At 44.5% G+C, this 14913-nt stretch overlaps 75 non-coding genes and 6 pseudogenes across 75 annotated transcripts; all 81 read left to right on the forward strand.

Moving 5' to 3' along the window:
- The first annotated feature begins 61 nt into the window (after nt 1-61).
- Nucleotides 62-180, forward strand: LOC145891472 (5S ribosomal RNA). The gene has a single exon (XR_014400261.1). It is a non-coding gene; the product is annotated as a 5S ribosomal RNA (ribosomal RNA).
- A 65-nt stretch (nt 181-245) lies between these two features.
- On the forward strand, nt 246-364 carry LOC145891259 (5S ribosomal RNA). Its single transcript, XR_014400063.1, has one exon. It is a non-coding gene; the product is annotated as a 5S ribosomal RNA (ribosomal RNA).
- A 65-nt stretch (nt 365-429) lies between these two features.
- Nucleotides 430-548, forward strand: LOC145891846 (5S ribosomal RNA). The gene has a single exon (XR_014400618.1). It is a non-coding gene; the product is annotated as a 5S ribosomal RNA (ribosomal RNA).
- A 65-nt stretch (nt 549-613) lies between these two features.
- On the forward strand, nt 614-732 carry LOC145891517 (5S ribosomal RNA). Its single transcript, XR_014400304.1, has one exon. It is a non-coding gene; the product is annotated as a 5S ribosomal RNA (ribosomal RNA).
- A 65-nt stretch (nt 733-797) lies between these two features.
- Nucleotides 798-916, forward strand: LOC145890944 (5S ribosomal RNA). Its single transcript, XR_014399766.1, has one exon. It is a non-coding gene; the product is annotated as a 5S ribosomal RNA (ribosomal RNA).
- A 65-nt stretch (nt 917-981) lies between these two features.
- LOC145893098 (5S ribosomal RNA) lies at nt 982-1100 on the forward strand. Its single transcript, XR_014401474.1, has one exon. It is a non-coding gene; the product is annotated as a 5S ribosomal RNA (ribosomal RNA).
- A 65-nt stretch (nt 1101-1165) lies between these two features.
- Nucleotides 1166-1284, forward strand: LOC145891826 (5S ribosomal RNA). The gene has a single exon (XR_014400598.1). It is a non-coding gene; the product is annotated as a 5S ribosomal RNA (ribosomal RNA).
- A 65-nt stretch (nt 1285-1349) lies between these two features.
- LOC145891480 (5S ribosomal RNA) lies at nt 1350-1467 on the forward strand. The gene has a single exon (XR_014400269.1). It is a non-coding gene; the product is annotated as a 5S ribosomal RNA (ribosomal RNA).
- Nucleotides 1468-1532: 65 nt separating this feature from the next.
- LOC145891448 (5S ribosomal RNA) lies at nt 1533-1651 on the forward strand. Its single transcript, XR_014400238.1, has one exon. It is a non-coding gene; the product is annotated as a 5S ribosomal RNA (ribosomal RNA).
- Nucleotides 1652-1716: 65 nt separating this feature from the next.
- LOC145891161 (5S ribosomal RNA) lies at nt 1717-1835 on the forward strand. Its single transcript, XR_014399971.1, has one exon. It is a non-coding gene; the product is annotated as a 5S ribosomal RNA (ribosomal RNA).
- A 65-nt stretch (nt 1836-1900) lies between these two features.
- Nucleotides 1901-2018, forward strand: LOC145891746 (5S ribosomal RNA). Its single transcript, XR_014400521.1, has one exon. It is a non-coding gene; the product is annotated as a 5S ribosomal RNA (ribosomal RNA).
- A 65-nt stretch (nt 2019-2083) lies between these two features.
- On the forward strand, nt 2084-2202 carry LOC145893099 (5S ribosomal RNA). The gene has a single exon (XR_014401475.1). It is a non-coding gene; the product is annotated as a 5S ribosomal RNA (ribosomal RNA).
- A 65-nt stretch (nt 2203-2267) lies between these two features.
- On the forward strand, nt 2268-2386 carry LOC145891248 (5S ribosomal RNA). The gene has a single exon (XR_014400052.1). It is a non-coding gene; the product is annotated as a 5S ribosomal RNA (ribosomal RNA).
- A 65-nt stretch (nt 2387-2451) lies between these two features.
- Nucleotides 2452-2570, forward strand: LOC145893100 (5S ribosomal RNA). The gene has a single exon (XR_014401476.1). It is a non-coding gene; the product is annotated as a 5S ribosomal RNA (ribosomal RNA).
- A 65-nt stretch (nt 2571-2635) lies between these two features.
- Nucleotides 2636-2754, forward strand: LOC145891369 (5S ribosomal RNA). Its single transcript, XR_014400165.1, has one exon. It is a non-coding gene; the product is annotated as a 5S ribosomal RNA (ribosomal RNA).
- Nucleotides 2755-2819: 65 nt separating this feature from the next.
- LOC145891987 (5S ribosomal RNA) lies at nt 2820-2938 on the forward strand. Its single transcript, XR_014400751.1, has one exon. It is a non-coding gene; the product is annotated as a 5S ribosomal RNA (ribosomal RNA).
- Nucleotides 2939-3004: 66 nt separating this feature from the next.
- LOC145892203 (5S ribosomal RNA) lies at nt 3005-3123 on the forward strand. Its single transcript, XR_014400955.1, has one exon. It is a non-coding gene; the product is annotated as a 5S ribosomal RNA (ribosomal RNA).
- Nucleotides 3124-3188: 65 nt separating this feature from the next.
- LOC145892317 (5S ribosomal RNA) lies at nt 3189-3307 on the forward strand. Its single transcript, XR_014401055.1, has one exon. It is a non-coding gene; the product is annotated as a 5S ribosomal RNA (ribosomal RNA).
- A 66-nt stretch (nt 3308-3373) lies between these two features.
- On the forward strand, nt 3374-3492 carry LOC145891718 (5S ribosomal RNA). Its single transcript, XR_014400494.1, has one exon. It is a non-coding gene; the product is annotated as a 5S ribosomal RNA (ribosomal RNA).
- A 65-nt stretch (nt 3493-3557) lies between these two features.
- Nucleotides 3558-3676, forward strand: LOC145891665 (5S ribosomal RNA). Its single transcript, XR_014400443.1, has one exon. It is a non-coding gene; the product is annotated as a 5S ribosomal RNA (ribosomal RNA).
- A 65-nt stretch (nt 3677-3741) lies between these two features.
- Nucleotides 3742-3860, forward strand: LOC145893101 (5S ribosomal RNA). Its single transcript, XR_014401477.1, has one exon. It is a non-coding gene; the product is annotated as a 5S ribosomal RNA (ribosomal RNA).
- Nucleotides 3861-3925: 65 nt separating this feature from the next.
- LOC145892204 (5S ribosomal RNA) lies at nt 3926-4044 on the forward strand. The gene has a single exon (XR_014400956.1). It is a non-coding gene; the product is annotated as a 5S ribosomal RNA (ribosomal RNA).
- A 65-nt stretch (nt 4045-4109) lies between these two features.
- LOC145892318 (5S ribosomal RNA) lies at nt 4110-4228 on the forward strand. The gene has a single exon (XR_014401056.1). It is a non-coding gene; the product is annotated as a 5S ribosomal RNA (ribosomal RNA).
- Nucleotides 4229-4294: 66 nt separating this feature from the next.
- Nucleotides 4295-4413, forward strand: LOC145891378 (5S ribosomal RNA). The gene has a single exon (XR_014400173.1). It is a non-coding gene; the product is annotated as a 5S ribosomal RNA (ribosomal RNA).
- A 65-nt stretch (nt 4414-4478) lies between these two features.
- On the forward strand, nt 4479-4597 carry LOC145891666 (5S ribosomal RNA). The gene has a single exon (XR_014400444.1). It is a non-coding gene; the product is annotated as a 5S ribosomal RNA (ribosomal RNA).
- Nucleotides 4598-4662: 65 nt separating this feature from the next.
- LOC145891771 (5S ribosomal RNA) lies at nt 4663-4781 on the forward strand. The gene has a single exon (XR_014400544.1). It is a non-coding gene; the product is annotated as a 5S ribosomal RNA (ribosomal RNA).
- A 65-nt stretch (nt 4782-4846) lies between these two features.
- Nucleotides 4847-4965, forward strand: LOC145891477 (5S ribosomal RNA). Its single transcript, XR_014400266.1, has one exon. It is a non-coding gene; the product is annotated as a 5S ribosomal RNA (ribosomal RNA).
- A 67-nt stretch (nt 4966-5032) lies between these two features.
- On the forward strand, nt 5033-5151 carry LOC145891014 (5S ribosomal RNA). Its single transcript, XR_014399831.1, has one exon. It is a non-coding gene; the product is annotated as a 5S ribosomal RNA (ribosomal RNA).
- A 65-nt stretch (nt 5152-5216) lies between these two features.
- Nucleotides 5217-5335, forward strand: LOC145890848 (5S ribosomal RNA). The gene has a single exon (XR_014399676.1). It is a non-coding gene; the product is annotated as a 5S ribosomal RNA (ribosomal RNA).
- A 65-nt stretch (nt 5336-5400) lies between these two features.
- Nucleotides 5401-5519, forward strand: LOC145890744 (5S ribosomal RNA). Its single transcript, XR_014399580.1, has one exon. It is a non-coding gene; the product is annotated as a 5S ribosomal RNA (ribosomal RNA).
- A 66-nt stretch (nt 5520-5585) lies between these two features.
- On the forward strand, nt 5586-5704 carry LOC145890849 (5S ribosomal RNA). Its single transcript, XR_014399677.1, has one exon. It is a non-coding gene; the product is annotated as a 5S ribosomal RNA (ribosomal RNA).
- A 65-nt stretch (nt 5705-5769) lies between these two features.
- LOC145890850 (5S ribosomal RNA) lies at nt 5770-5888 on the forward strand. Its single transcript, XR_014399678.1, has one exon. It is a non-coding gene; the product is annotated as a 5S ribosomal RNA (ribosomal RNA).
- Nucleotides 5889-5953: 65 nt separating this feature from the next.
- On the forward strand, nt 5954-6072 carry LOC145890756 (5S ribosomal RNA). The gene has a single exon (XR_014399591.1). It is a non-coding gene; the product is annotated as a 5S ribosomal RNA (ribosomal RNA).
- Nucleotides 6073-6138: 66 nt separating this feature from the next.
- LOC145892511 (5S ribosomal RNA) lies at nt 6139-6256 on the forward strand (annotated as a pseudogene).
- A 65-nt stretch (nt 6257-6321) lies between these two features.
- Nucleotides 6322-6440, forward strand: LOC145891759 (5S ribosomal RNA). The gene has a single exon (XR_014400533.1). It is a non-coding gene; the product is annotated as a 5S ribosomal RNA (ribosomal RNA).
- A 64-nt stretch (nt 6441-6504) lies between these two features.
- LOC145891132 (5S ribosomal RNA) lies at nt 6505-6623 on the forward strand. Its single transcript, XR_014399943.1, has one exon. It is a non-coding gene; the product is annotated as a 5S ribosomal RNA (ribosomal RNA).
- A 66-nt stretch (nt 6624-6689) lies between these two features.
- Nucleotides 6690-6808, forward strand: LOC145891508 (5S ribosomal RNA). The gene has a single exon (XR_014400295.1). It is a non-coding gene; the product is annotated as a 5S ribosomal RNA (ribosomal RNA).
- A 65-nt stretch (nt 6809-6873) lies between these two features.
- On the forward strand, nt 6874-6992 carry LOC145892551 (5S ribosomal RNA; annotated as a pseudogene).
- A 65-nt stretch (nt 6993-7057) lies between these two features.
- Nucleotides 7058-7176, forward strand: LOC145891133 (5S ribosomal RNA). The gene has a single exon (XR_014399944.1). It is a non-coding gene; the product is annotated as a 5S ribosomal RNA (ribosomal RNA).
- Nucleotides 7177-7242: 66 nt separating this feature from the next.
- On the forward strand, nt 7243-7361 carry LOC145891510 (5S ribosomal RNA). The gene has a single exon (XR_014400297.1). It is a non-coding gene; the product is annotated as a 5S ribosomal RNA (ribosomal RNA).
- Nucleotides 7362-7426: 65 nt separating this feature from the next.
- LOC145892164 (5S ribosomal RNA) lies at nt 7427-7545 on the forward strand. The gene has a single exon (XR_014400919.1). It is a non-coding gene; the product is annotated as a 5S ribosomal RNA (ribosomal RNA).
- Nucleotides 7546-7611: 66 nt separating this feature from the next.
- LOC145892281 (5S ribosomal RNA) lies at nt 7612-7720 on the forward strand (annotated as a pseudogene).
- Nucleotides 7721-7785: 65 nt separating this feature from the next.
- Nucleotides 7786-7904, forward strand: LOC145891576 (5S ribosomal RNA). Its single transcript, XR_014400360.1, has one exon. It is a non-coding gene; the product is annotated as a 5S ribosomal RNA (ribosomal RNA).
- A 65-nt stretch (nt 7905-7969) lies between these two features.
- LOC145891772 (5S ribosomal RNA) lies at nt 7970-8088 on the forward strand. Its single transcript, XR_014400545.1, has one exon. It is a non-coding gene; the product is annotated as a 5S ribosomal RNA (ribosomal RNA).
- Nucleotides 8089-8153: 65 nt separating this feature from the next.
- LOC145890894 (5S ribosomal RNA) lies at nt 8154-8272 on the forward strand. The gene has a single exon (XR_014399719.1). It is a non-coding gene; the product is annotated as a 5S ribosomal RNA (ribosomal RNA).
- A 67-nt stretch (nt 8273-8339) lies between these two features.
- Nucleotides 8340-8458, forward strand: LOC145890945 (5S ribosomal RNA). The gene has a single exon (XR_014399767.1). It is a non-coding gene; the product is annotated as a 5S ribosomal RNA (ribosomal RNA).
- A 65-nt stretch (nt 8459-8523) lies between these two features.
- LOC145890851 (5S ribosomal RNA) lies at nt 8524-8642 on the forward strand. The gene has a single exon (XR_014399679.1). It is a non-coding gene; the product is annotated as a 5S ribosomal RNA (ribosomal RNA).
- A 65-nt stretch (nt 8643-8707) lies between these two features.
- LOC145893102 (5S ribosomal RNA) lies at nt 8708-8826 on the forward strand. Its single transcript, XR_014401478.1, has one exon. It is a non-coding gene; the product is annotated as a 5S ribosomal RNA (ribosomal RNA).
- A 65-nt stretch (nt 8827-8891) lies between these two features.
- LOC145890768 (5S ribosomal RNA) lies at nt 8892-9010 on the forward strand. Its single transcript, XR_014399602.1, has one exon. It is a non-coding gene; the product is annotated as a 5S ribosomal RNA (ribosomal RNA).
- Nucleotides 9011-9076: 66 nt separating this feature from the next.
- LOC145892512 (5S ribosomal RNA) lies at nt 9077-9194 on the forward strand (annotated as a pseudogene).
- A 65-nt stretch (nt 9195-9259) lies between these two features.
- On the forward strand, nt 9260-9378 carry LOC145891066 (5S ribosomal RNA). Its single transcript, XR_014399881.1, has one exon. It is a non-coding gene; the product is annotated as a 5S ribosomal RNA (ribosomal RNA).
- Nucleotides 9379-9443: 65 nt separating this feature from the next.
- Nucleotides 9444-9562, forward strand: LOC145891538 (5S ribosomal RNA). The gene has a single exon (XR_014400323.1). It is a non-coding gene; the product is annotated as a 5S ribosomal RNA (ribosomal RNA).
- Nucleotides 9563-9627: 65 nt separating this feature from the next.
- LOC145893103 (5S ribosomal RNA) lies at nt 9628-9746 on the forward strand. Its single transcript, XR_014401479.1, has one exon. It is a non-coding gene; the product is annotated as a 5S ribosomal RNA (ribosomal RNA).
- Nucleotides 9747-9811: 65 nt separating this feature from the next.
- LOC145893105 (5S ribosomal RNA) lies at nt 9812-9930 on the forward strand. The gene has a single exon (XR_014401481.1). It is a non-coding gene; the product is annotated as a 5S ribosomal RNA (ribosomal RNA).
- A 65-nt stretch (nt 9931-9995) lies between these two features.
- On the forward strand, nt 9996-10114 carry LOC145893106 (5S ribosomal RNA). Its single transcript, XR_014401483.1, has one exon. It is a non-coding gene; the product is annotated as a 5S ribosomal RNA (ribosomal RNA).
- Nucleotides 10115-10179: 65 nt separating this feature from the next.
- LOC145891230 (5S ribosomal RNA) lies at nt 10180-10298 on the forward strand. The gene has a single exon (XR_014400036.1). It is a non-coding gene; the product is annotated as a 5S ribosomal RNA (ribosomal RNA).
- Nucleotides 10299-10363: 65 nt separating this feature from the next.
- Nucleotides 10364-10482, forward strand: LOC145893107 (5S ribosomal RNA). Its single transcript, XR_014401484.1, has one exon. It is a non-coding gene; the product is annotated as a 5S ribosomal RNA (ribosomal RNA).
- A 65-nt stretch (nt 10483-10547) lies between these two features.
- Nucleotides 10548-10666, forward strand: LOC145891120 (5S ribosomal RNA). Its single transcript, XR_014399931.1, has one exon. It is a non-coding gene; the product is annotated as a 5S ribosomal RNA (ribosomal RNA).
- A 65-nt stretch (nt 10667-10731) lies between these two features.
- Nucleotides 10732-10850, forward strand: LOC145891112 (5S ribosomal RNA). Its single transcript, XR_014399925.1, has one exon. It is a non-coding gene; the product is annotated as a 5S ribosomal RNA (ribosomal RNA).
- Nucleotides 10851-10915: 65 nt separating this feature from the next.
- Nucleotides 10916-11034, forward strand: LOC145891282 (5S ribosomal RNA). Its single transcript, XR_014400083.1, has one exon. It is a non-coding gene; the product is annotated as a 5S ribosomal RNA (ribosomal RNA).
- A 66-nt stretch (nt 11035-11100) lies between these two features.
- LOC145892025 (5S ribosomal RNA) lies at nt 11101-11219 on the forward strand. The gene has a single exon (XR_014400788.1). It is a non-coding gene; the product is annotated as a 5S ribosomal RNA (ribosomal RNA).
- A 65-nt stretch (nt 11220-11284) lies between these two features.
- Nucleotides 11285-11403, forward strand: LOC145892093 (5S ribosomal RNA). The gene has a single exon (XR_014400851.1). It is a non-coding gene; the product is annotated as a 5S ribosomal RNA (ribosomal RNA).
- Nucleotides 11404-11468: 65 nt separating this feature from the next.
- LOC145891134 (5S ribosomal RNA) lies at nt 11469-11587 on the forward strand. Its single transcript, XR_014399945.1, has one exon. It is a non-coding gene; the product is annotated as a 5S ribosomal RNA (ribosomal RNA).
- A 66-nt stretch (nt 11588-11653) lies between these two features.
- Nucleotides 11654-11772, forward strand: LOC145891511 (5S ribosomal RNA). The gene has a single exon (XR_014400298.1). It is a non-coding gene; the product is annotated as a 5S ribosomal RNA (ribosomal RNA).
- A 65-nt stretch (nt 11773-11837) lies between these two features.
- LOC145892319 (5S ribosomal RNA) lies at nt 11838-11956 on the forward strand. The gene has a single exon (XR_014401057.1). It is a non-coding gene; the product is annotated as a 5S ribosomal RNA (ribosomal RNA).
- Nucleotides 11957-12022: 66 nt separating this feature from the next.
- LOC145892282 (5S ribosomal RNA) lies at nt 12023-12131 on the forward strand (annotated as a pseudogene).
- A 65-nt stretch (nt 12132-12196) lies between these two features.
- On the forward strand, nt 12197-12315 carry LOC145891577 (5S ribosomal RNA). The gene has a single exon (XR_014400361.1). It is a non-coding gene; the product is annotated as a 5S ribosomal RNA (ribosomal RNA).
- A 65-nt stretch (nt 12316-12380) lies between these two features.
- Nucleotides 12381-12499, forward strand: LOC145891774 (5S ribosomal RNA). The gene has a single exon (XR_014400547.1). It is a non-coding gene; the product is annotated as a 5S ribosomal RNA (ribosomal RNA).
- A 65-nt stretch (nt 12500-12564) lies between these two features.
- Nucleotides 12565-12683, forward strand: LOC145893108 (5S ribosomal RNA). The gene has a single exon (XR_014401485.1). It is a non-coding gene; the product is annotated as a 5S ribosomal RNA (ribosomal RNA).
- A 67-nt stretch (nt 12684-12750) lies between these two features.
- LOC145890946 (5S ribosomal RNA) lies at nt 12751-12869 on the forward strand. The gene has a single exon (XR_014399768.1). It is a non-coding gene; the product is annotated as a 5S ribosomal RNA (ribosomal RNA).
- Nucleotides 12870-12934: 65 nt separating this feature from the next.
- LOC145890853 (5S ribosomal RNA) lies at nt 12935-13053 on the forward strand. The gene has a single exon (XR_014399681.1). It is a non-coding gene; the product is annotated as a 5S ribosomal RNA (ribosomal RNA).
- Nucleotides 13054-13118: 65 nt separating this feature from the next.
- Nucleotides 13119-13237, forward strand: LOC145890780 (5S ribosomal RNA). Its single transcript, XR_014399613.1, has one exon. It is a non-coding gene; the product is annotated as a 5S ribosomal RNA (ribosomal RNA).
- Nucleotides 13238-13303: 66 nt separating this feature from the next.
- Nucleotides 13304-13421, forward strand: LOC145892513 (5S ribosomal RNA; annotated as a pseudogene).
- A 65-nt stretch (nt 13422-13486) lies between these two features.
- On the forward strand, nt 13487-13605 carry LOC145892000 (5S ribosomal RNA). The gene has a single exon (XR_014400764.1). It is a non-coding gene; the product is annotated as a 5S ribosomal RNA (ribosomal RNA).
- Nucleotides 13606-13670: 65 nt separating this feature from the next.
- On the forward strand, nt 13671-13789 carry LOC145891540 (5S ribosomal RNA). Its single transcript, XR_014400325.1, has one exon. It is a non-coding gene; the product is annotated as a 5S ribosomal RNA (ribosomal RNA).
- A 65-nt stretch (nt 13790-13854) lies between these two features.
- Nucleotides 13855-13973, forward strand: LOC145893109 (5S ribosomal RNA). The gene has a single exon (XR_014401486.1). It is a non-coding gene; the product is annotated as a 5S ribosomal RNA (ribosomal RNA).
- A 65-nt stretch (nt 13974-14038) lies between these two features.
- LOC145893110 (5S ribosomal RNA) lies at nt 14039-14157 on the forward strand. Its single transcript, XR_014401487.1, has one exon. It is a non-coding gene; the product is annotated as a 5S ribosomal RNA (ribosomal RNA).
- A 65-nt stretch (nt 14158-14222) lies between these two features.
- Nucleotides 14223-14341, forward strand: LOC145893112 (5S ribosomal RNA). Its single transcript, XR_014401488.1, has one exon. It is a non-coding gene; the product is annotated as a 5S ribosomal RNA (ribosomal RNA).
- A 65-nt stretch (nt 14342-14406) lies between these two features.
- On the forward strand, nt 14407-14525 carry LOC145893113 (5S ribosomal RNA). The gene has a single exon (XR_014401489.1). It is a non-coding gene; the product is annotated as a 5S ribosomal RNA (ribosomal RNA).
- A 65-nt stretch (nt 14526-14590) lies between these two features.
- Nucleotides 14591-14709, forward strand: LOC145891121 (5S ribosomal RNA). The gene has a single exon (XR_014399932.1). It is a non-coding gene; the product is annotated as a 5S ribosomal RNA (ribosomal RNA).
- Nucleotides 14710-14774: 65 nt separating this feature from the next.
- On the forward strand, nt 14775-14893 carry LOC145891113 (5S ribosomal RNA). Its single transcript, XR_014399926.1, has one exon. It is a non-coding gene; the product is annotated as a 5S ribosomal RNA (ribosomal RNA).
- The last annotated feature ends 20 nt before the right edge of the window (nt 14894-14913 follow it).

The raw sequence follows: 14913 nt of genomic DNA on the forward strand, positions 1-14913 counted from the left end.
TCTATTTACACAAAGTATGCTTTGAATTGCGCATAAAGATCGTCATAACAGACTAACAATCGTCTACGGCCATACCAGGTTGAAAGCACCCGATCTCGTTCGATCTCGGATGTTTAGCAACCTCGGGCTTGGTTAGTACTGGGATGGGTGACCTCCTAGGAATACCAAGTGTTGTAGTCATTTTTCTATTTACCCAAAGTATGCTTTGAATTGCGCATAAATGTCGTCAAAACAGACTAACAAACGTTTACGGCCATACCAGGTTGAAAGCACCCGATCTCGTTCGATCTCGGCAGTTAAGCAACCTCGGGCTTGGTTTGTACTTGGATGGGTGACCGCCTAGGAATACCAAGTGTTGTAGTCATTTTGCTATTTGCACAAAGTATGCTTTGAATTGCTCATAAATGTCGTTAAAACATACTAACAAACGTCTACGGCCATACCAGGTTGAAAGCACCCGATCACGTTCGATCTCGGCAATTAAGCAACCTCGGGCTTGGTTAGTACTTGGATGGGTGACCGCCTAGGAATACCAAGTGTTGTATTCATTTTACTATTAGCACAAAGTATGCTTTGAATTGCCCATAAATGTCGTTAAAACAGACTAACAAACGTCTACGGCCATACCAGGTTGAAAGCACCCGATCTCGTTCGATCTCGGCAGTTAAGCAACCTCGGGATTGGTTAGTACTTGGATGGGTGACCGCCTAGGAATACCAATTGTTGTAGTAATTTTTCTGTTTACCCAAAGTATGCTTTGAATTGCGCATAAATGTCGTCAAAACAGACTAACAAACGTCTACGGCCATACCAGGTTGAAAGCACCCGATCTCGTTCGATCTCGGCAGTTAAGCAACCTCGGGCTTGGTTAGTACTTGGATGGGTGACCGCCTAGGAATACCAAGTGTTGTGGTCATTTTTCTATTTATACAAAGTATGCTTTGAATTGCGCATAAAGATCGTCATAACAGACTAACAAACGTCTACGGCCATACCAGGTTGAAAGCACCCGATCTCGTTCGATCTCGGCAGTTAAGCAACCTCGGGCTTGGTTAGTACTTGGATGGGTGACCGCCTAGGAATACCAAGTGTTGTAGTCATTTTACTATTTGCACAAAGTATGCTTTGAATTGCCCATAAATGTCGTCAATACAGACTAACAAACGTCTACGGCCATACCAGGTTGAAAGCACCCGATCTCGTTCGATCTCGGCAGTTAGGCAACCTCGGGCTTGGTTAGTACTTGGATGGGTGACCGCCTAGGAAAACCAAGTGTTGTATTCATTTTGCTATTTGCACAAAGTATGCTTTGAACTGCCCATAAATGTCGTCAAAACAGACTAAAAAACGTCTACGGCCATACCAGGTTGAAAGCACCCGATCTCGTTCGATCTCGGCAGTTAAGCAACCTCGGGCTTGGTTGTACTTGGATGGGTGACCGCCTAGGAATACCAAGTGTTGTGGTCATTTTTCTATTTATACAAAGTATGCTTTGAATTGCGCATAAAGATCGTCATAACAGACTAACAAACGTCTACGGCCATACCAGGTTGAAAGCACCCGATCTCGTTCGATCACGGCAGTTAAGCAACCTCGGGCTTGGTTAGTACTTGGATGGGTGACCGCCTAGGAATACCAAGTGTTGTAGTCATTTTACTATTTGCACAAAGTATGCTTTGAATTGCCCATAAATGTCGTCAATACAGACTAACAAACGTCTACGGCCATACCAGGTTGAAAGCACCCGATCTCGTTCGATCTCGGCAGTTAAGCAACCTCGGGCTTGGTTAGTACTTGGATGGGTGACCGCCTAGGAAAACCAAGTGTTGTATTCATTTTACTATTTGCACAAAGTATGCTTTGAACTGCCCATAAATGTCGTCAAAACAGACTAACAAACGTCTACGGCCATACCAGGTTGAAAGCACGCGATCTCGTTCGATCTCGGCAGTTAAGCAACCTCGGGCTTGGTTGTACTTGGATGGGTGACCGCCTAGGAATACCAAGTGTTGTAGTCATTTTTCTGTTTACCCAAAGTATGCTTTGAATTGCGCATAAAGATCGTCATAACAGACTAACAAACGTCTACGGCCATACCAGGTTGAAAGCACCCGATCTCGTTCGATCTCGGCAGTTAAGCAACCTCGGGCTTGGTTAGTACTTGGATGGGTGACCGCCTAGGAATACCAAGTGTTGTAGTCATTTTGCTATTTGCACAAAGTATGCTTTGAATTGCCCATAAATGTCGTTAATACAGACTAACAAACGTCTACGGCCATACCAGGTTGAAAGCACCCGATCTCGTTCGATCTCGGCAGTTAAGCAACCTTGGGCTTGGTTAGTACTTGGATGGGTGACCGCCTAGGAATACCAAGTGTTGTGTTCATTTTACTATTTGCACAAAGTATGCTTTGAATTGCCCATCAATGTCGTCAAAACAGACTAACAAACGTCTACGGCCATACCAGGTTGAAAGCACCCGATCTCGTTCGATCTCGGCAGTTAAGCAACCTCGGGCTTGGTTAGTACTTGGATGGGTGACCGCCTAGGAATACCAAGTGTTGTAGTCATTTTTCTGTTTACCCAAAGTATGCTTTGAATTGCGCATAAATGTCGTCAAAGCAGACTAACAAACGTCTACGGCCATACCAGGTTGAAAGCACCCGATCTCGTTCGATCTCGGCAGTTAAGCAACCTCGGGCTTGGTTGGTACTTGGATGGGTGGCCTCCTAGGAATACCAAGTGTTGTAGTCACTTTTCTATTTATACAAAGTATGCTTTGAATTGCGCATGAAGATCGTCATAACAGACTAACAAACGTCTACGGCCATACCAGGTTGAAAGCACCCGATCTCGTTCGATCTCGGCAGTTAAGCAACCTCCGGTTTGGTTAGTACTTGGATGGGTGACCGCCTAGGAATACCAAGTGTTGTAGTCATTTTTCTGTTTGCCAAAAGTTATGCTTTGAATTGCGCATAAATGTCGTCAAAACAGTCTAACAAACGTCTACGGCCATACCAGGTTGAAAGCACCCGATCTCGTTCGATTTCGGCAGTTAAACAACCTCGGGCTTGGTTAGTACTTGGATGGGTGTCCTCTTAGGAATACCAAATGTTGTAGTCATTTTTCTATTTACCCAAAGTATGCTTTGAATTGCCCATAAATGTCGTCAAAACAGACTAACAAACGTCTACGGCCATACCAGGTTGAAAGCACCCGATCTCGTTCGATCTCGGATGTTTCGCAACCTCGGGCTTGGTTAGTACTTGGATGGGTGACCGACTAGGAATACCAAGTGTTGTAGTCATTTTGCTATTTGCACAAAGTATGCTTTGAATTGCTCATAAATGTCGTCAAAACAGACTAACAAAACGTCTACGGCCATACCAGGTTGAAAGCACCTTATCTCGTTCGATCTCGGAAGTTAAGCAACCTCGGGCTTGGTTAGTACTTGGATGGGTGACCGCCTAGGAATACCAAGTGTTGTAGTCATTTTACTATTTGCACAAAGTATGCTTTGAATTGCCCATAAATGTCGTCAAAACAGACTATCAAACGTCTTCGGCCATACCAGGTTGAAAGCATCCGATCTCGTTCGATCTCGGCAGTTAAGCAACCTCGGGCTTGGTTAGTACTTGGATGGGTGACCGCATAGGAATACCAAGTGTTGTAGTCATTTTTCTATTTACCCAAAGTATGCTTTGAATTGCCCATAAATGTCGTCAAAACAGACTAACAAACGTCTACGGCCATACCAGGTTGAAAGCACCCGATCTCGTTCGATCTCGGCAGTTAAGCAACCTCGGGCTTGGTTAGTACTTGGATGGGTGACCGCCTAGGAATACCAAGTGTTGTAGTCATTTTTCTGTTGATACAAAGTATGCTTTGAATTGCGCATAAAGATCGTCGTAACAGTCTAACAAACGTCTACGGCCATACCAGGTTGAAAGCACCCGATCTCGTTCGATTTCGGCAGTTAAACAACCTCGGGCTTGGTTAGTACTTGGATGGGTGTCCTCTTAGGAATACCAAATGTTGTAGTCATTTTTCTATTTACCCAAAGTATGCTTTGAATTGCCCATAAATGTCGTCAAAACAGACTAACAAACGTCTACGGCCATACCAGGTTGAAAGCACCCGATCTCGTTCGATCTCGGATGTTTCGCAACCTCGGGCTTGGTTAGTACTTGGATGGGTGACCGACTAGGAATACCAAGTGTTGTAGTCATTTTGCTATTTGCACAAAGTATGCTTTGAATTGCTCATAAATGTCGTCAAAACAGACTAACAAAACGTCTACGGCCATACCAGGTTGAAAGCACCCTATCTCGTTCGATCTCGGAAGTTAAGCAACCTCGGGCTTGGTTAGTACTTGGATGGGTGACCGCCTAGGAATACCAAGTGTTGTAGTCATTTTACTATTTGCACAAAGTATGCTTTGAATTGCCCATAAATGTCGTCAAAACAGACTATCAAACGTCTTCGGCCATACCAGGTTGAAAGCATCCGATCTCGTTCGATCTCGGCAGTTAAGCAACCTCGGGCTTGGTTAGTACTTGGATGGGTGACCGCATAGGAATACCAAGTGTTGTAGTCATTTTTCTATTTACCCAAAGTATGCTTTGAATTGCCCATAAATGTCGTCAAAACAGACTAACAAACGTCTACGGCCATACCAGGTTGAAAGCACCCGATCTCGTTCGATCTCGGCAGTTAAGCAACCTCGGGTTTGGTTAGTGCTTGGATGGGTGACCGCCTAGGAATACCAAGTGTTGTAGTCATTTTACTATTTGCACAAAGTATGCTTTGAATTGCCCATAAATGTCGTCAAAACAGACTAACAAACGTCTACGGCCATACCAGGTTGAAAGCACCCGATCTCGTTCGATCTCGGCAGTTAAGCAACCTCGGGCTTGGTTAGTACTTGGATGTGTGACCGCCTAGGAATACCAAGTGTTGTAGTCATTATTTTCTATTTGCACAAAGTATGCTTTGAATTGCTCACAAATGTCGTCAAAACAGACTAACAAACGTCTACGGCCATACCAGGTTGAAAGCACCTGATCTCGTTCGATCTCGGCAGTTAAGCAACCTCGGGCTTGGTTAGTACTTGGATGGGTGACCGCCTAGGAATACCAAGTGTTGTAGTCATTTTACTATTTGCACAAAGTATGCTTTGAATTTCCCATAAATGTCGTCAAAACAGACTAACAAACGTCTACGGTCATACCAGGTTGAAAGCACCCGATCTCGTTCGATCTCGGCAGTTAAGCAACCTCGGGCTTGGTTAGTACTTGGATGGGTGACCGCCTAGGAATACCAAGTGTTGTAGTCATTTTGCTATTTGCACAAAGTATGCTTTGAATTGCTCATAAATGTCGTCAAAACAGACTAACAAACGTCTACGGCCATACCAGGTTGAAAGCACCCGATCTCGTTCGATCTCGGAAGTTAAGCAACCTCGGGCTTGGTTAGTACTTGGATGGGTGACCGCCTAGGAATACCAAGTGTTGTAGTCATTTTTCTGTTTACCCAAAGTCATGCTTTGAATTGCGCATAAATGTCGTCAAAACAGTCTAACAAACGTCTACGGTCATACCAGGTTGAAAGCACCCGATCTCGTTCGATCTCGGCAGTTAAGCAACCTCGGGCTTGGTTAGTACTTGGATGGGTGACCGCCTAGGAATACCAAGTGTTGTAGTCATTTTACTATTTGCACAAAGTATGCTTTGAATTTCCCATAAATGTCGTCAAAACAGACTAACAAACGTCTACGGTCATACCAGGTTGAAAGCACCCGATCTCGTTCGATCTCGGCAGTTAAGCAACCTCGGGCTTGGTTAGTACTTGGATGGGTGACCGCCTAGGAATACCAAGTGTTGTAGTCATTTTGCTATTTGCACAAAGTATGCTTTGAATTGCTCATAAATGTCGTCAAAACAGACTAACAAACGTCTACGGCCATACCAGGTTGAAAGCACCCGATCTCGTTCGATCTCGGAAGTTAAGCAACCTCGGGCTTGGTTAGTACTTGGATGGGTGACCGCCTAGGAATACCAAGTGTTGTAGTCATTTTTCTGTTTACCCAAAGTTATGCTTTGAATTGCGCATAAATGTCGTCAAAACAGTCTAACAAACGTCTACGGCCATACCAGGTTGAAAGCACCCGATCTCGTTTGATCTCGGCAGTTAAGCAAACTCGGGCTTGGTTAGTACTTGGATGGGTGTCCTCTTAGGTTACCAAGTGTTGTAGTCATTTTTCAATTTACCCAAAGTATGCTTTGAATTGCCCATAAATGTCGTCAAAACAGACTAACAAACGTCTACGGCCATACCAGGTTGAAAGCACCCGATCTCGTTCGATCTCGGCAGTTAAGCAACCTCGGGCTTGGTTGGTACTTGGATGGGTGGCCTCCTAGGAATACTAAGTGTTGTAGTCACGTTCTATTTATACAAAGTATGCTTTGAATTGCGCATGAAGATCGTCATAACAGACTAACAAACGTCTACGGCCATACCAGGTTGAAAGCACCCGATCTCGTTCGATCTCGGCAGTTAAGCAACCTCGGGTTTGGTTAGTACTTGGATGGGTGACCGCCTAGGAATACCAAGTGTTGTAGTCATTTTTCTGTTTGCCCAAAGTTATGCTTTGAATTGCGCATAAATGTCGTCAAAACAGTCTAACAAACGTCTACGGCCATACCAGGTTGAAAGCACCCGATCTCGTTCGATTTCGGCAGTTAAGCAACCTCGGGCTTGGTTAGTACTTGGATGGGTGTCCTCTTAGGAATACCAAGTGTTGTAGTCATTTTTCTATTTAACCAAAGTATGCTTTGAATTGCCCATAAATGTCGTCAAAACAGACTAACAAACGTCTACGGCCATACCAGGTTGAAAGCACGCGATCTCGTTCGATCTCGGATGTTTCGCAACCTCGGGCTTGGTTAGTACTTGGATGGGTGACCGACTAGGAATACCAAGTGTTGTAGTCATTTTGCTATTTGCACAAAGTATGCTTTGAATTGCTCATAAATGTCGTCAAAACAGACTAACAAACGTCTACGGCCATACCAGGTTGAAAGCACCCGATCTCGTTCGATCTCGGCAGTTAAGCAACCTCGGGTTTGGTTAGTACTTGGATGGGTGACCGCCTAGGAATACCAAGTGTTGTAGTCATTTTTCTGTTTGCCCAAAGTTATGCTTTGAATTGCGCATAAATGTCGTCAAAACAGTCTAACAAACGTCTACGGCCATACCAGGTTGAAAGCACCCGATCTCGTTCGATTTCGGCAGTTAAGCAACCTCGGGCTTGGTTAGTACTTGGATGGGTGTCCTCTTAGGAATACCAAGTGTTGTAGTCATTTTTCTATTTACCCAAAGTATGCTTTGAATTGCCCATAAATGTCGTCAAAACAGACTAACAAACGTCTACGGCCATACCAGGTTGAAAGCACCCGATCTCGTTCGATCTCGGATGTTTCGCAACCTCGGGCTTGGTTAGTACTTGGATGGGTGACCGCCTAGGAATACCAAGTGTTGTAGTCATTTTGCTATTTGCACAAAGTATGCTTTGAATTGCTCATAAATGTCGTCAAAACAGACTAACAAAACGTCTACGGCCATACCAGGTTGAAAGCACCCGATCTCGGAAGTTAAGCAACCTCGGGCTTGGTTAGTACTTGGATGGGTGACCGCCTAGGAATACCAAGTGTTGTAGTCATTTTACTATTTGCACAAAGTATGCTTTGAATTGCCCATAAATGTCGTCAAAACAGACTATCAAACGTCTTCGGCCATACCAGGTTGAAAGCATCCGATCTCGTTCGATCTCGGCAGTTAAGCAACCTCGGGCTTGGTTAGTACTTGGATGGGTGACCGCCTAGGAATACCAAGTGTTGTAGTCATTTTTCTGTTGATACAAAGTATGCTTTGAATTGCGCATAAAGATCGTCGTAACAGACTAACAAACGTCTACGGCCATACCAGGTTGAAAGCACCCGATCTCGTTCGATCTCGGCAGTTAAGCAACCTCGGGTTTGGTTAGTGCTTGGATGGGTGACCGCCTAGGAATACCAAGTGTTGTAGTCATTTTACTATTTGCACAAAGTATGCTTTGAATTGCCCATAAATGTCGTCAAAACAGACTAACAAACGTCTATGGCCATACCAGGTTGAAAGCACCCGATCTCGTTCGATCTCGGCAGTTAAGCAACCTCGGGCTTGGTTAGTACTTGGATGGGTGACCGCCTAGGAATACCAAGTGTTGTAGTCATTATTTTCTATTTGCACAAAGTATGCTTTGAATTGCTCACAAATGTCGTCAAAACAGACTAACAAACGTCTACGGCCATACCAGGTTGAAAGCACCCGATCTCGTTCGATCTCGGCAGTTAAGCAACCTCGGGCTTGGTTAGTACTTGGATGGGTGACCGCCTAGGAATACCAAGTGTTGTGGTCATTTTACTATTTGCACAAAGTATGCTTTGAATTTCCCATAAATGTCGTCAAAACAGACTAACAAACGTCTACGGTCATACCAGGTTGAAAGCACCCGATCTCGTTCGATCTCGGCAGTTAAGCAACCTCGGGCTTGGTTAGTACTTGGATGGGTGACCGCCTAGGAATACCAAGTGTTGTAGTCATTTTGCTATTTGCACAAAGTATGCTTTGAATTGCTCATAAATGTCGTCAAAACAGACTAACAAACGTCTACGGCCATACCAGGTTGAAAGCACCCGATCTCGTTCGATCTCGGCAGTTAAGCAACCTCGGGCTTGGTTAGTACTTGGATGGGTGACCGCCTAGGAATACCAAGTGTTGTAGTCATTTTTCTATTTATACAAAGTATGCTTTGAATTGCGCATGAAGATCGTCATAACCGACTAACAAACGTCTACGGCCATACCAGGTTGAAAGCACCCGATCTCGTTCGATCTCGGAAGTTAAGCAACCTCGGGCTTGGTTAGTACTTGGATGGGTGACCGCCTAGGAATACCAAGTGTTGTAGTCATTTTTCTGTTTACCCAAAGTTATGCTTTGAATTGCGCATAAATGTCGTCAAAACAGTCTAACAAACGTCTACGGCCATACCAGGTTGAAAGCACCCGATCTCGTTTGATCTCGGCAGTTAAGCAAACTCGGGCTTGGTTAGTACTTGGATGGGTGTCCTCTTAGGTTACCAAGTGTTGTAGTCATTTTTCTATTTACCCAAAGTATGCTTTGAATTGCCCATAAATGTCGTCAAAACAGACTAACAAACGTCTACGGCCATACCAGGTTGAAAGCACCCGATCTCGTTCGATATCGGCAGTTAAGCAACCTCGGGCTTGGTTAGTACTTTGATGGGTGACCGCCTAGGAATACCAAGTGTTGTAGACAATTTTCTATTTACACAAAATATGCTTTGAATTGCGCATAAAGATCGTCATAACAGACTAACAATCGTCTACGGCCATACCAGGTTGAAAGCACCCGATCTCGTTCGATCTCGGATGTTTAGCAACCTCGGGCTTGGTTAGTACTTGGATGGGTGACCTCCTAGGAATACCAAGTGTTGTAGTCATTTTTCTATTTACACAAAGTATGCTTTGAATTGCGCATAAATGTCGTCAAAACAGACTAACAAACGTCTACGGCCATACCAGGTTGAAAGCACCCGATCTCGTTCGATCTCGGCAGTTAAGCAACCTCGGGCTTGGTTAGTACTTGGATGGGTGACCGCCTAGGAATACCAAGTGTTGTAGTCATTTTTCTATTTGCACAAAGTATGCTTTGAATTGCTCATAAATGTCGTCAAAACAGACTAACAAACGTCTACGGCCATACCAGGTTGAAAGCACCCGATCTCGTTCGATCTCGGCAGTTAAGCAACCTCGGGCTTGGTTAGTACTTGGATGGGTGACCGCCTAGGAATACCAAGTGTTGTAGTCATTTTACTATTTGCACAAAGTATGCTTTGAATTGCCCATAAATGTCGTCAAAACAGACTAACAAACGTCTACGGCCATACCAGGTTGAAAGCACCCGATCTCGTTCGATCTCGGCAGTTAAGCAACCTCGGGCTTGGTTAGTACTTGGATGGGTGACCGCCTAGGAATACCAAGTGTTGTAGTCATTTTTCTGTTTACCCAAAGTATGCTTTGAATTGCGCATAAAGATCGTCATAACAGACTAACAAACCTCTACGGCCATACCAGGTTGAAAGCACCCGATCTCGTTCGATCTCGGCAGTTAAGCAACCTCGGGCTTGGTTAGTACTTGGATGGGTGACCGCCTAGGAATACCAAGTGTTGTAGTCATTTTTCTGTTTACACAAAGTATGCTTTGAATTGCCCATAAATGTCGTCAAAACAGACTAACAAACGTCTACGGCCATACCAGGTTGAAAGCACCCGATCTCGTTCGATCTCGGCAGTTAAGCAACCTCGGGCTTGGTTAGTACTTGGATGGGTGACCGCCTAGGAATACCAAGTGTTGTAGTCATTTTACTATTTGCGCAAAGTATGCTTTGAATTGCCCATAAATGTCGTTAAAACAGACTAACAAACGTCTACGGCCATACCAGGTTGAAAGCACCCGATCTCGTTCGATCTCGGCAGTTAAGCAACCTCGGGCTTGGTTCGTACTTGGATGGGTGACCGCCTAGGAATACCAAGTGTTGTAGTCATTTTACTATTTGCACAAAGTATGCTTTGAATTGCCCATAAATGTCGTTAAAACAGACTAACAAACGTCTACGGCCATACCAGGTTGAAAGCACCCGATCTCGTTCGATCTCGGCAGTTAAGCAACCTCGGGCTTGGTTAGTACTTGGATGGGTGACCGCCTAGGAATACCAAGTGTTGTATTCATTTTACTATTTGCACAAAGTATGCTTTGAATTGCCCATAAATGTCGTCAAAACAGACTAAAAAACGTCTACGGCCATACCAGGTTGAAAGCACCCGATCTCGATCGATCTCGGAAGTTAAGCAACCTCGGGTTTGGTTAGTACTTCGATGGGTGACCGCCTAGGAATACCAAGTGTTGTAGACATTTTTCTGTTTACCCAAAGTTATGCTTTGAATTGCCCATAAATGTCGTCAAAACAGTCTAACAAACGTCTACGGCCATACCAGGTTGAAAGCACCCGATCTCGTTCGATCTCGGCAGTTAAGCAAACTCGGGCTTGGTTAGTACTTGGATGGGTGTCCTCTTAGGTATACCAAGTGTTGTAGTCATTTTTCTATTTACCCAAAGTATGCTTTGAATTGCCCATAAATGTCGTCAAAACAGACTAACAAACGTCTACGGCCATACCAGGTTGAAAGCACCCGATCTCGTTCGATGTCGGCAGTTAAGCAACCTCGGGTTTGGTTAGTACTTGGATGGGTGACCGACTAGGAATACCAAGTGTTGTAGTCATTTTGCTATTTGCACAAAGTATGCTTTGAATTGCTCATAAATGTCGTCAAAACAGACTAACAAACGTCTACGGCCATACCAGGTTGAAAGCACCCGATCTCGTTCGATCTCGGCAGTTAAGCAACCTCGGGTTTGGTTAGTACTTGGATGGGTGACCGCCTAGGAATACCAAGTGTTGTAGTCATTTTTCTGTTTGCCCAAAGTTATGCTTTGAATTGCGCATAAATGTCGTCAAAACAGTCTAACAAACGTCTACGGCCATACCAGGTTGAAAGCACCCGATCTCGTTCGATTTCGGCAGTTAAGCAACCTCGGGCTTGGTTAGTACTTGGATGGGTGTCCTCTTAGGAATACCAAGTGTTGTAGTCATTTTTCTATTTACCCAAAGTATGCTTTGAATTGCCCATAAATGTCGTCAAAACAGACTAACAAACGTCTACGGCCATACCAGGTTGAAAGCACCCGATCTCGTTCGATCTCGGATGTTTCGCAACCTCGGGCTTGGTTAGTACTTGGATGGGTGACCGACTAGGAATACCAAGTGTTGTAGTCATTTTGCTATTTGCACAAAGTATGCTTTGAATTGCTCATAAATGTCGTCAAAACAGACTAACAAAACGTCTACGGCCATACCAGGTTGAAAGCACCCGATCTCGGAAGTTAAGCAACCTCGGGCTTGGTTAGTACTTGGATGGGTGACCGCCTAGGAATACCAAGTGTTGTAGTCATTTTACTATTTGCACAAAGTATGCTTTGAATTGCCCATCAATGTCGTCAAAACAGACTATCAAACGTCTTCGGCCATACCAGGTTGAAAGCATCCGATCTCGTTCGATCTCGGCAGTTAAGCAACCTCGGGCTTGGTTAGTACTTGGATGGGTGACCGCCTAGGAATACCAAGTGTTGTAGTCATTTTTCTGTTGATACAAAGTATGCTTTGAATTGCGCATAAAGATCGTCGTAACAGACTAACAAACGTCTACGGCCATACCAGGTTGAAAGCACCCGATCTCGTTCGATCTCGGCAGTTAAGCAACCTCGGGTTTGGTTAGTGCTTGGATGGGTGACCGCCTAGGAATACCAAGTGTTGTAGTCATTTTACTATTTGCACAAAGTATGCTTTGAATTGCCCATAAATGTCGTCAAAACAGACTAACAAACGTCTACGGCCATACCAGGTTGAAAGCACCCGATCTCGTTCGATCTCGGCAGTTAAGCAACCTCGGGCTTGGTTAGTACTTGGATGGGTGACCGCCTAGGAATACCAAGTGTTGTAGTCATTATTTTCTATTTGCACAAAGTATGCTTTGAATTGCTCACAAATGTCGTCAAAACAGACTAACAAACGTCTACGGCCATACCAGGTTGAAAGCACCCGATCTCGTTCGATCTCGGCAGTTAAGCAACCTCGGGCTTGGTTAGTACTTGGATGGGTGACCGCCTAGGAATACCAAGTGTTGTGGTCATTTTACTATTTGCACAAAGTATGCTTTGAATTTCCCATAAATGTCGTCAAAACAGACTAACAAACGTCTACGGTCATACCAGGTTGAAAGCACCCGATCTCGTTCGATCTCGGCAGTTAAGCAACCTCGGGCTTGGTTAGTACTTGGATGGGTGACCGCCTAGGAATACCAAGTGTTGTAGTCATTTTTCTATTTATACAAAGTATGCTTTGAATTGCGCATGAAGATCGTCATAACCGACTAACAAACGTCTACGGCCATACCAGGTTGAAAGCACCCGATCTCGTTCGATCTCGGAAGTTAAGCAACCTCGGGCTTGGTTAGTACTTGGATGGGTGACCGCCTAGGAATACCAAGTGTTGTAGTCATTTTTCTGTTTACCCAAAGTTATGCTTTGAATTGCGCATAAATGTCGTCAAAACAGTCTAACAAACGTCTACGGCCATACCAGGTTGAAAGCACCCGATCTCGTTTGATCTCGGCAGTTAAGCAAACTCGGGCTTGGTTAGTACTTGGATGGGTGTCCTCTTAGGTTACCAAGTGTTGTAGTCATTTTTCTATTTACCCAAAGTATGCTTTGAATTGCCCATAAATGTCGTCAAAACAGACTAACAAACGTCTACGGCCATACCAGGTTAAAAGCACCCGATCTCGTTCGATATCGGCAGTTAAGCAACCTCGGGCTTGGTTAGTATTTTGATGGGTGACCGCCTAGGAATACCAAGTGTTGTAGACAATTTTCTATTTACACAAAGTATGCTTTGAATTGCGCATAAAGATCGTCATAACAGACTAACAATCGTCTACGGCCATACCAGGTTGAAAGCACCCGATCTCGTTCGATCTCGGATGTTTAGCAACCTCGGGCTTGGTTAGTACTTGGATGGGTGACCTCCTAGGAATACCAAGTGTTGTAGTCATTTTTCTATTTCCACAAAGTATGCTTTGAATTGCGCATAAATGTCGTCAAAACAGACTAACAAACGTCTACGGCCATACCAGGTTGAAAGCACCCGATCTCGTTCGATCTCGGCAGTTAAGCAACCTCGGGCTTGGTTAGTACTTGGATGGGTGACCGCCTAGGAATACCAAGTGTTGTAGTCATTTTTCTATTTGCACAAAGTATGCTTTGAATTGCTCATAAATGTCGTCATAACAGACTAACAAACGTCTACGGCCATACCAGGTTGAAAGCACCCGATCTCGTTCGATCTCGGCAGTTAAGCAACCTCGGGCTTGGTTAGTACTTGGATGGGTGACCGCCTAGGAATACCAAGTGTTGTAGTCATTTTTCTGTTTACCCAAAGTATGCTTTGAATTGCGCATAAATGTCGTCAAAACAGACTAACAAACGTCTACGGCCATACCAGGTTGAAAGCACCCGATCTCGTTCGATCTCGGCAGTTAAGCAACCTCGGGCTTGGTTAGTACTTGGATGGGTGACCGCCTAGGAATACCAAGTGTTGTAGTCATTTTTCTGTTTATACAAAGTATGCTTTGAATTGCGCATAAAGATCGTCATAACAGACTAACAAACGTCTACGGCCATACCAGGTTGAAAGCACCCGATCTCGTTCGATCTCGGCAGTTAAGCAACCTCGGGCTTGGTTAGTACTTGGATGGGTGACCGCCTAGGAATACCAAGTGTTGTAGTCATTTTACTATTTGCGCAAAGTATGCTTTGAATTGCCCATAAATGTCGTTAAAACAGACTAACAAACGTCTACGGCCATACCAGGTTGAAAGCACCCGATCTCGTTCGATCTCGGCAGTTAAGCAACCTCGGGCTTGGTTCGTACTTGGATGGGTGACCGCCTAGGAATACCAAGTGTTGTAGTCATTTTACTATTTGCACAAAGTATGCTTTGAATTGCCCATAAATGTCGTTAAAACAGACTAACAAACGTCTACGGCCATACCAGGTTGAAAGCACCCGATCTCGTTCGATCTCGGCAGTTAAGCAACCTCGGGCTTGGTTAGTACTTGGATGGGTGACCGCCTAGGAATACCAAGTGTTGTATTCATTTTACTATTTGCACAAAGT

This window comes from Ascidia mentula, chromosome 2, assembly GCF_947561715.1.
Source record: "Ascidia mentula chromosome 2, kaAscMent1.1, whole genome shotgun sequence".
In the NCBI taxonomy this organism is placed as follows: Eukaryota; Metazoa; Chordata; class Ascidiacea; order Phlebobranchia; family Ascidiidae; genus Ascidia; species Ascidia mentula.